The sequence below is a fragment of the Cenococcum geophilum genome (genome assembly GCF_001692895.1).
Source record: "Cenococcum geophilum 1.58 unplaced genomic scaffold K441scaffold_12, whole genome shotgun sequence".
Lineage (NCBI taxonomy): Eukaryota > Fungi > Ascomycota > Dothideomycetes > Gloniales > Gloniaceae > Cenococcum > Cenococcum geophilum.
Window position 1 is genome coordinate 2,335,691 of NW_027137570.1, and position 12,325 is coordinate 2,348,015.

General features: G+C 36.8%; 1 non-coding gene across 1 annotated transcript; it reads left to right on the plus strand.

Moving 5' to 3' along the window:
* Positions 1 to 678: 678 nt before the first annotated feature.
* On the plus strand, positions 679 to 760 carry K441DRAFT_t12. Its single transcript has one exon. It is a non-coding gene; the product is annotated as a tRNA-Gln (tRNA).
* Positions 761 to 12,325: the final 11,565 nt, after the last annotated feature.

Consider the following 12,325-nt stretch of genomic DNA (forward strand, 5'->3'; position numbering starts at 1 on the left):
GGAACGGTCAACGAACTTGCATCAACTTAGATCTCACAGCGAGCTACTATCCTATCTTTAATTTAATCTGCCCTACTGCTACAGCCCCGCTCATAGGAAACAACATGACGATAATAATTCTAACCTTACGATAAAAGTTTTGAGAACGTAAATAACAAATAATTGGAGCAGAGGTAACATAAAAATGCAGTCTAGTGAGTTTAAGCTTAGATAAACCTGATAGCGAAATTATACTAAGCTGGACTAAGGGGATATTAAGTGACCTGGTAAAGACTCTACGAGGTGTACTAGACCTATAACGTTATATTCCACCTATCAACTTTTTGAAAAATAAATTCGAATTCATAACTGATCATAGTAACACTAAATTGTAATATTTGGGAAGTTCGCAAGACTTCAAATAGAAGAAACCAGTCTCAGCGATGAAAATAGGAAACCTAGGTGCCTACAAAATAATAAAACTGATAGCCCCCTTTGGAACACGCACCTTGAAAGTCATAGCTGCGTATTGCGAGAACCGAGGCTCTTAACTTTCAAGACTGCATTGCAATGAGGGTTGTAGTGGGTTTTCTTCGCTAAAATTTTTATACCAAGATGAGCTAATTTTAAAAATTGATATAATTTTAAATATTTTCACGCACGACTAATGTGGGGTTTTAAACTCTCGAGTAACATATTGGTTGTGTAGTGTAGCGGTCATCACTCCGGATTCTGATATTCGGACATTCCGGCAACCCCGGTTCGAATCCGGGCACGACCTAGATTCTTTTTTTTGCTTCTTTGCACACTTTGAAGCCGTTTAGGGTATGCCATATGTCCTTCTGAGGGGAGCGAGGGCACTGTTAATTTTTTTGGCCGTTTTATCCCTTAACCCGTCAAGGTCCTTAGCGTGAGTGGTCTGTGCGGAACATTGTTCTCAACGAAGTCAAAGGCTTCGTATTTCTGAGAACGGAGGCTTGATTCGACCGGTTTGATTGGTAGGCTCTTATCGATATCGTACAGTTAGGTGTCATAAGTGTCCGTGCTAAGCGAATTTTCAAGACAACCCACCCTATTAAATTATATATAACAACTATATAATTAATTTTAAAGCTTTAAAAAATAGCTGAAGTTTATATTATATATTAAATCTAGCTATTACAGCTTTTTTTTCGGTTTAAAACCTATAACTCTTTTAGAAATCCTATTAGTTCCCTAATAAGATCTATAATATTTAATACTAGATATTAATTTTTTTTTAAAAAAATTTAATATCGCATAAATATTTATATTTATTGTAACTTAGTATATTTAGAATATTATTTTAAAAGTATAAAAGTTTATTATAATGTTATAAAGTTAAAATTTTTTATTTTATATAGGGAATTTCATTTTTTTTTCTACTTTTTGACTGTCGGGAATGAGGCAAGTTGCCGTCACATACGGCAAACTGCCGTCACATGATGGCAAGTTGCCATCACGTGTCGCCGCGGCACTAGCGTGGCGAGGAGCCTTACGTTCCTCGCCCTTCCTTATTCTAATTAATAAGCTTTATTAACTAACATCACTATAACCCTACTCAAGTAGTCGTTATTAGTAAGTTACCCTATATAACTAATACTAATCAGTAGTTAAATATATAGTTAACTATAGAGCAGCTAGGTTTTTGAATAGAAGAGATAGTCTTATATAGGGGTACTATATACGCTTATATGGAATAGATCCCGGCAATACTATACTACCTTAGACTTGCGGAAAACTAGTAATAGAAGTATTACTAAGTACTAGGAGATACTAAGTTGCGTCTATTATACAGAACAACCGCGTTTATAAAGATTTAGTTAAGTACTTTAGGTTAGAAGTATTACTAAACCTAAGGTCCTAAGTTAATATCTAAAACGCGTCTAATAACATCTTAAATTGCCTACCTTTTAATAGCAAACTTATAAGATCCTATAAAACCGAAAATCCTACCTACCTTTAACGTACGACACCCTATTAATTCTATACCTACTATAGCATTAACCTACCTAAAAATATAAAATAAAGCTATAATTAACCTTATAAACGCTAATAAATAAGACTTAAATGAATTTTTATTATACCGTATGGCATATTATAAGGACAGTTTTTTATTTTATTTTATTTTTTTATCCGTTATATTATACTACGTACAATACTGCGCATGCAGCCTTTTGGCTATAGCGCTATAGTTCTATATACATAAATCCTTTTCTTAGGCAGCTTAATATGTACTAGTAGCTATGTCCTAGTAGTTTATAAACCCCTAAATTAGGAGTTTATAGTTTCCTAGTAAAAATGCTAAGATACTACAACTACTAGGGAATGAGAAAATGGTAAGAAAAACTGTAAGAAATCCTAACCCCTATCCCTATCCTTTTGCAATTTATTTCTGTCCTTTTGCTCTCTACTGTCTTTTAACCTAAGAGCCTAGTAGGAGCTACCTCCTTCTAGACTCCTATTAATTTTATTCTTCCATAGAGTCTTCTACGCTAGTACTATGTACTAATTTAGCTGCTCTAAGATTCTCGCAGTCTCTACTATTAGCAAAGTGTTTTTCTTTACAATTAATGCAAAGAGGGGTGGTATGCTTGCAAGGCCTGCCGCTTATTAAGCAAGTAGGACAGCAGTGGTCTTTAGATAGATGTGCAGCCGCACAATATCTACAGGCCCTAGTAGAGCATCTGTCTCCTATATGGCCAAATTTTTGGCAGCTATTACACTGCGTAGTAGGAGAGACTTCGAGGTATTTTACTACCTTAGTAGCTNTACCTGCAATTNATATCTCTTTTTGCTTGAGGATTTCTTGTCTTTTTTCTTCGTTCTNTATAGTAAAAACTATAGAGCCAAATCTGGTCTATGGATCGTGTCTTTTTACACTAGATAAGATCCATCTAGGTAGTCCTTGTATCCTTATAGGATTAAAAGTCTCAATTTCCTCTTTTAGAAGCTTAGAGCCTCCTTCTCCTAAGAACGGTAGGGTAGGAACCCCATGGGCTATAATTTAAACCTATGGTTCTAGTTTTTGTTCTCTTTNAAAGGTAAAGCAGTTTTGCCAGATCTCCTTATATTTGACTAGGAAATCTACATTATACTCTTCTATAGTCGTAAGGAGAATATTTTGTTTTCCTTTAGTTCTAGCTATAGACGCTAGAACTGGCTTTTTTACTTGCAGTTTTGATACAAATAGTTAATTNACTTTATTTCGTATAGAGAAGGTATCTAGAGGTTAGTCCTTTTCGTNTATAATTAGGACTAGCTTCCTTTCTTATAGCTGCTTTTTCTTACTTCTAGTAGAAGTAGAACCCCTACTAGAAGGAGAAGGGGTAGAAGGTAGTGGTGGTGATAATGAGGAGGGTAGGGAGGATGAAGAAGAAGGGAGGTCCTTCTTCAGTCTCTCTGCGTAAGTATTTTTGGTAGAAGCTACCTCCTTACGGAGAGCTCTTACTTCTTCTACTAGTCCTTCTAGGACCTCTTTTGCCTCTTCTTCTTCTTCTTCTTTTGCAAAGGGGTTTTTTCCTATTAGGATATTTTGTGTATAGTCTACTAGCTGTCCAACTTGTTCTTCTTGCTCTTCTCCTTCTAGCCCTCTATAGGCCTGGATTAGGCTTCTTAAAGCCTCGCATAGATGTTCCTCCGGAGAAAGGGAAGAGAGAGGTATATTATGCATACTATCTATAGTAGTCGTTGGTTTTATTGTCTTTTTTGCAGGTTTTTGGTTTTCTTTTTCAGGAGAAGACTGAGGATGTCCTCTTTTTTCTCCTGTCCTAAACGGGCCAGGAGAAGGAGAAGGGGGAGAAAAAGTAGATGTAGAATCTTCATCACTTATTTCTATAGGAGGTTTTTTTTTAGACCTATTAGGCCTTGGCATTTTATATCTTATAGGGGGGCTTCTAGTTTTTACTATCTTTATACCCTTTCTCCTTACTAATCCTACTAGAAGATTTCTGGGGAGATTAGGCTAAAAGGTAGTAGAAAGACTAGCCCCTATTAGTATTCGTAGTAGTAGTCGTAGTTTTGGTGTTCCTGTCCGTGCCTCGCTTATAAGCTAGGACCACCCCTAAGAAGAATTTTCTGCTAGGGGAAAGGGGGTAAAATGACAAATAAATCCACCTCTAGCTCGCTAGGCAGTGAGAATTAGGTCTTGAAAGTTAGGAAATCGATTGTTTTTGATGGTAAGATGGGTATGCGTAAGTTTTGAAGTGCGGCGCCACCTTTTGGTAAGGTTGCATGTGTGGTGAAGCTTTTTTATAAGGACAGTAAATATAATAATATCGCGCTATAGGAATGTATAAAGGAGGACTTTATTAGATAGATAAAGGAAATATAGGCCCTTATAAATAAGGATATTATATAGGACTTCCATAACTTCCTTTAGGAGAATAGAGTATTTATCCCTAAGGATAGGGGTACTATTAGAGACAATATTTAGGAGCAGGTTATTAACGTAAAAAAAGAGTATAAATAGACTCTATAAGAGATTAAGCACTAACTACGCACTATAAGGAAGCTTAACTTATAATAGAACCTAAGTAATATATCTCTAAAGATAAACCTACTTTTACCTTTAACTTCTCTATATCTAATTTAACCCGTAACCTTAACGTTAAATACTATACCCTAATAAGAGCAGGCATAGGATCCTATTGCTTTACAATTTAATAACCTTTGGACTTTACCAACCAGACCTATATCCCCACTACAGCCTATAATATAACCCCTACCTCCTCTATCTTAATCTTAAATTAGAGGCAGTTTAAAATTGCTTATAAAGCTTATAAAGCTCTATTTAAATTAGGAGAAGAAGTTTAGCGGGAAATTATATAATATTCTTAATTTAAAACTATATATCTTTTATAACTATTGCTAGAAGGTAGGAATAGAGTCTAATTAATACTATAACGCCTATTCCGTTATACTTAAGGGCTAAGCTAGTACCTTTTATTATAATTATTTAGTAGAAAAAGGATATAATTTTAACCGTATAATATATAAGTTAAAATGCCACTTTAAAATAGAAGAGAATAAGTAGTAGTATATATTAGAATAGAGAGAGACTACCTTTCTAAGGATTATTACTATAAACCCAGGTATCCCTTAGCTTAATTATCTTTAAAAGCTCTTTAATTAACTTTAGATGACTTAGCATGGATTATCCAAATTATATTAAGAGGACTTTAGCCTTTATAATTAAGTTATTAGTATATATTAAGGTATTAAAGAATATAACCTTGCTCTCTTTAATCCTATAAATACTTATAAAAAAATATATACTTAATTAAGATCTTTTATTAGCACCACTCTATACTCTTAAGAAGTATAGCAATTTAATACCTAACTCTAACCTACTTTAATTAACCCGCCTAACTAATATAATTATAACTAAACTAATTAAATATATAGTGGCCGGGGTAGGTAATATAGTAAAGGGTATAATTAACAACTATAAGGTAAAGGTGGAGGCCCTTATAAAGGTTTATTTTAAAGTAATTACTAAAAGAAGTACTATATTTATAAGAAACCAAATTACTAGTTAACTAGGCATTCTCTTAATAAGCGAAAGGAGGTATATAATAAATTTCGCTAGAGTATAAGTGTTGGTATAACTCTCTTTATCAATGTATACGAATATCACTTATAGTGGTACGTATACGGTGTTAAAGTTAGTAGTTTGTTGTTATCTAAAAGTAAGGGGTTGCTTTAAGGTTAGGTTAGCTAACCTCGCTATATAGTCTTATAACTATGTTATATAATTAACGTTCCAACACTAGAGCAACTCTAAAAAGAAGGCTAATCTATACTTTAAAGTTAAGCCTACTTCTAGACTATTTATAGCATATACGTAATAGCTAGCTCTCCCGTCTATAATACGCAATAGCTATAATAGCGCTAGGGCGCGGCACATGCCATATTCTACCGACTTATCGATTTTTTACTAAATTCTGTTATGTTACCAAATTCTGTTAAATTCTGCCATATTATAGAGTTCTGCTAAATTCTACCATATTACCAATTTCTGCCAAATTCTATTAAACCTAACTTCTACTAATTATATGACTTCCTGCTATCTTCTGCCGGTTATATAAGTTTCTACCGTCTTCTGCTAGTTATATAACCCATAAGCTACCTTCTATTACTCCTTACGTTCTACCTAACCTACAGCCTATATATTAACTTAGTTTATATTAATAAGTCACTATAGGGCGATATAAGGCTTCCCCTTAGTTATCGCGTCCGTAGGGTTAGCTTCGCCATTAATCCATTTAACCTCTGTAATCTGCCGACGTTCATAGGCTTATTATAGGCACATTATATCAATTATTAATTGCTTCTCTTATGTGGTTCTAAGTCGTATAAGACAGTTATATAGCGACTTAGAATTGGTGCAAAGCACAAGCGGGAGGTTGGTCTGTAGGACCTTATCTGCCATAAACTTAATAGCGACGGCGATATTAAAGCTATAAGCTATTCCGTAGAGTTTAGAGGCTAGAACGCTTCTAGTGACTCTCTTATACTTAATTAAGCTCCAATAGACGATATTGGCCTTCTTAGTTGCGTTAGCTAGTACAATAACGTAGCCAATTTACGAAGATAGGTCCTTATTATTAGCGAAGGAAGCGTCTATAAATACCAGGAGTTATAAGGTGTTAACGTCTAGCTTAACAAACTTTAGGCCTCTATTTACGTTCTTAATTTGCTAGCTTAATTGCTTATTAAGACTCTTTACATTATCTTTAACTAGGTTAATTACCTAGGTAGTAAAGGATAGGTTAAATAAGGCCTCTAGCTAATAGACTAAGGCGATATAGGCTCCTCTGGCGCGTTAAGCAATATACTAGTCCTTTAGCATAAGTAGGCCATACGTAACTTCTCTAGAGCTAGTGCTATCTACTAGCGTAGTGTTAACCACACTAAGGTTCTTACACTAGCGCTTTTGCGTTAGCGTAATACTCCCGTCTTATATTAATTAAATAAGTCCTCTATTAAACTTTATTAGTCACATAGAGTAACTCACCAATAACAACTACTTAAGTAGGGTTACAGTAATATTGGTTAATAAAGCTTATTAATTAGAATAAGGGAGGGCGAGGAACTTAAGGCTCCTTACCACGCTAGTACCGCGGCAACACGTAATAGCAACTTGCCATTACGTGACAGCAGTTTGCCGTATATGGCGGCAACTTGCCTTATTCCCAACACTAGCAACTCTTCTTTTATAGTTACCATCTATATATAAATACTGCTTAACTATCATAACAAATATAAACCCTCCTTACTTACTATTACTATTGTAGTATAAGTCTCGCTATCCTAAAATTTGCCTCTTAGCACGCGGTGCTTTCTTACTAAGGAGTTATAGGTAGATATCGTGTTAGGGCCATTAGGGCCGCTAAGGCGCTAGCTATAAGCAAGCCAATAGCAATTTTTTATCCCAGGGATGGAAAATCCTAATTAGCTGGTTTAAGTTAGGGTCTACAGAATCTAACCAATTAGATAACTTTAACCGCCGGTTAAAGTTCCTAGATATCTTAAGGCCTTATATAACTAAGATATTTCTAGGGACTCCCTTTTTACCTAACCTTTAACTTATATATATAGAGTATTTATATTAATAAACGTCTTTAGTGCTTTATTTGGGTTCGCCTTCGTTATTATATCTGCATCGGCAAAATATGGTACCCTTTCAATGGCCTCAATGGTTGGTGGTTGACGCAATTGGCGCGCAGTTAAGGTCATTTAGCAACTCGACCGACTAGCCTATATCGTGTTTTTTTAACACGCAGCCTGCGCGCAGCCTGCGCGCAACCTGCGCGCAACCTGCGCGCAACCTGCCAGCAATCTGCGCATTTGGCAACCATAATTATATTTACCTCTTTTATACTAATAGCATATTTTAAATAAATAAAAGCTATTTTAAAGCTATTTATAAGGCTAGCAAAATAAATAATATTATTTTAGATAATTAATATAATATAGCGATGGTTCTCTTCTACCTATCTACCTATTAACTTACCTACCTGCCTATCTACCTACCTGCCTGCATCGCCTACCTGTCTGCATTGCCTACCTATCTGCATTGCCTACCTGTCTGCATTACCTACCTGTCTGCATTGCCTACCTGTCTGCATTGCCTACCTATCTGCATCGCCTACCTATCTGCATCGCCTACCTGTTTGCATCTGCCTACCTGTCTATATCTGCCTACCCGTCAGCATCGGCCTACCTGTCTGCATCTACTTGCCTGTCTGCATCTGCTTACCTGTCTGTATCTACCTACCTATCTGCATCTACCTACCCATCAGCATCTCCCTGTTTATACCTACCTGTCTGTGCTACCTTAAATTCAATCAATTAATCGAATCGTTTATAGTGTTCGCTGGCTAGTCGTTATCGTCTGTTCTGGCGACGGTCGTCTGGTTCTAGCAACGGTCGTCTAGTCTGGTAACGGTCGTCTGGCTCTGTAAACGGTCGTCTAGCTCTGGTAACGGTCGTCTGGTTCTGGCGACGGTCGTCTAGTTCTAGCGACGGTCGTCTGGTTCTAGCGACGGTCGTCTGGCTCTAGCAACGGTCGTCTAGTTTTGGCGACAGTCGTCTAACTCTGGAGACGGGTCGTCTGGCTCTGGCGACGGTCGTCTAGTTTCTGGTAACGGTCGTCTAGTTCTGGCGACGGTCGTCTAGTTCTAGCGACAGTTGTCTGGCTCTAGCGATAGTCGTCTGGCTCTGATGACGATTATCTGGTTCTGGCGACGGTCGTCTGGTTCTAGCGATAGTCATCTAGTTCTAGCAACGGTCCTCTGCTGGCTGCCGTTCTAGTGCCTCCCTAGGTAGGGAGGATGTAAGGAGGAAGGAAGGGTAAAAAATAAGGCGGCTACATAGGCAGAGACACGTGTAGACGCTATCGGGAATATAGCGGGACCCGATGCAGAGCTTCGTGTAGAGCCTCCGTACGCAGAGCTTCGCGCAGAGCCTTGTGCAGAGCCTCTGTACGTAGAGCTTCGTGTAGAGCCTCCGTATGCAGAGCTTCGCGCAGAGCCTCGTGCAGAGCTTCGTGTAGAGCCTCCGTACGCAGAGCTTCGCGCAGAGCCTCGTGCAGAGCCTCGTGCAGAGCTTCGTGCAGAGCCTCCGTACGCAGAGCCTCGCGTAGAGCCTCGTGCAGAGCCTCTACGTAGAGCTTCGTGCAGAGCCTCCGTACGCAGAGCTTCGCGCAGAGCCTCATGCAGAGCCTCTGTACGTAGAGCTCGTGCAGAGCTTCGTGCAGAGCTTCGTGCAGAGCTTCGTGCAGAGCTTCGTGCAGAGCCTCCGTACGCAGAGCCTCGCGCAGAGCCTCGTGCAGAGCCTCTACGTAGAGCTTCGTGCAGAGCCTCCGTACGCAGAGCCTCGCGCAGAGCTTCGTGCAGAGCCTCTACGTAGAGCTTCGTGCAGAGCCTCCGTACGCAGAGCTTCGCGCAGAGCCTCGTGCAGAGCCTCTGTACGTAGAGCTTCGTGTAGAGCTTCGTGTAGAGCTTCGTGTAGAGCTTCGTGTAGAGCCTTGTGCAGAGCCTCGTGTAGAGCTTCGTGTAGAGCTTCGTGTAGAGCCTTGTGCAGAGCCTCGTGTAGAGCTTCGTGTAGAGCTTCGTGTAGAGCTTCGTGTAGAGCCTTGTGCAGAGCCTTATACAGAGCCTCTAAGTAATAAGACTATGTAAGATTATATAAGATTGCGTAATTGGCATATAGCTTTACCTTAATTACATGTCAAGGAATATACAGTTAGCTTTTAAAGTTGTTAAATAGGTTAACTGCGTGTCAAGGAATATGCAGTTAGCTTTTAAAGTTGTTAAATAGGTTAACTGCGTGTCAAGGAATATGCAGTTAGCTTTTAAAGTTGTCAAGTTAGTTAATTGCGTATTAAGTTAGTTAAATTGCATGTTAAGTTAGTCAATTGCGTATTAAGTTAGTTAAATTGCATGTCAAGTTGGTCAATTACGTGTCAAGTTAGTCAATTGCGTGTCAAGTTAGTCAAATTGCATGTCAATTACGCGAAACGCGCCACACAAAGTCTACTTGAATCTCATCCTGCGAATATTTTCCCGATGCTGCTAGGTTATCTTAGCCATTAATCTATTAAATCTTAAAGAGTTCTTAACGTTTATAGGATTAATAAAGTACCATAATATCGATTATAAGGCGCTTCTCCTTTATAGTACTAAGCTTAACTAAACACTTATAGAGGGAGTATAAGTCAGTATACACGATTATAGGGATAATAAGAAGTTCGAGTTAATCTATAATTATCTTTAGGGTAGTTCTAATTACAATTGCTATATTAACTCCGCTAATTATTTTATATATCTTTAACGCTAGAACGCTTCAAGTAACATACTTACTCTTAGTTAAGCTCTAATAGATAAGGTTGCCGTAGATTATAAAGTCGTTTTCTTTAATAGATTTATTTATAATAATAATCTTATATCCTAACTAGGAGCTAAAATCTTTATTATTTACAAACGATTTATTAATAAATATAAAGAGCTTAGCGGTAGGAAGACTAATAGGTATATAGAGTAGTCCCCAATTAAGATAGTTTATTTACTAAAAAAAACGTTTATTTAGGGCAAGAATGTTATCCTTAGTTAGTTCTTAGTATTAGGTGGCAATAGAGAGATTAAATAAAGCCTTAGGTTAATAAATAGAAGCAATATAAGCTCCGCGAGCGCGTTGCTCCACATATCCTTACTTTAAGGAATTAACGTTAATAACGTTAATTTTCTTACCTTAACCCTTCTAGCGTAAAGTAATAAAATCCTTATTTAGGGAGAGGATGCATCTATTAAAAAGTAATAGTGTTATTAAATTAAGCTTTTCCTTTAGCTTTATTATAAGATTTGCCCTTACTAGCTTATCTTCTTTAAGGGCTAAGAATTAGTTGTCTCCTAAGATAATTATATTATTAGTTTATATGCCGATAATTCTAAATAGGGTTCCTATAGTTATAATAAGGAAGCATAGATTAAATATAGAAGTAGTTATTAAAAGTTTCTCTTTATGGTGCTTACTATAGGTAGCCCACTAATAGGTTCCTGCCTCTGCGATTCTATATAATAGCTTAAGTATAACCATAATTATATCCTCGGGATATTAGTGGCGAATTTACTCTAGAAGGTATGCTAATATTAAGCGCTAAAGGTGCGTCTCTAATTAGGTGTAGGCCTAAGTAATATCTTATAAATAAACCGCTATTCTATTCTTTATTAAGGAGGGAGCTAGCGTAATAATAACTCGCTAACTAGCTCGTTAAATTATAGGAGATTACATAAGGATTACCTCCTTGCCATTATTATTATAGCCTTAGATAATAAGCCTTAATTTCTTAAATAGGGCGTTAGTAGCTTTACCCTTAATCTCGTTAACTATTCTTAACTTAAAGATGCGAACTCCATTAAACTTAGTATAGTTATACTTCTTAAATTTAAAAACTCCTCTTGCAATAAGACTATTAATCTCCTATTTATTAAATACTTAAAAAGGAGCTCCTAGAGTTATAATACGACCTTTCTTTTAAAGCTATTTTGCGAGCTTAAAGTTAGCCTTCTCCTTAGTTATTATAAAGGCTATTAATAGCTTAATTCTATTCTTAATAGCGGTAACAAATTGCTCTTCAAAATTAATAAGATGTTAGCGGTTTTATAATCCCTTTAGGCGACCTTTACCGCGTTATAGTTGCGGCGTATTTACTATAATTATATTAGAATTGTTGTCGCCTTCTAAAGCACGTTAATTATAGCTTTCCTCTAGGGCATTTTCTATAGCATCCTATAAAGGCTTAGAACTATTATCTTTATAGTAAAGCTTAATAACGGTTAAATGGAATTAAGTGGGTTTATAAGGTATTTAAATAGTATAAGTCTAACTATTAATTGTAATAAGTTAATATAGGCCTAACTATTTTCCCTTTTTACGCTATACGCGTACCTTAGACTAGAGTAGTAGGTCAAGCGTAGTTAAGGTATTTGGGCCATTTCTTATTTCTAGTACGTTATTAACCTAGCGTATAGCGTAGAGACGTCGTACCTCCTTCGTTGCCTTATAAATAGCCTTAGCTTATTATATAACGGAGGGAGATAGTAAAGAATTATTAGTTATTTAAGGGTAGGCGCTAAAGACTAGTAATGTGGGTATAAGTCCATCCAGGCCAGCGGAATTATTAATAGCTTTAACAGCTATTTATAAGGTAAGTTTTTTACTAGTATCCTCTAGTTTTAAAGAGATAATCTTATATACGTAGTATAATAGCGTATAATATCGTTTTACTTTTCTAATACTATTATATACCTTAATAGGGACTTCC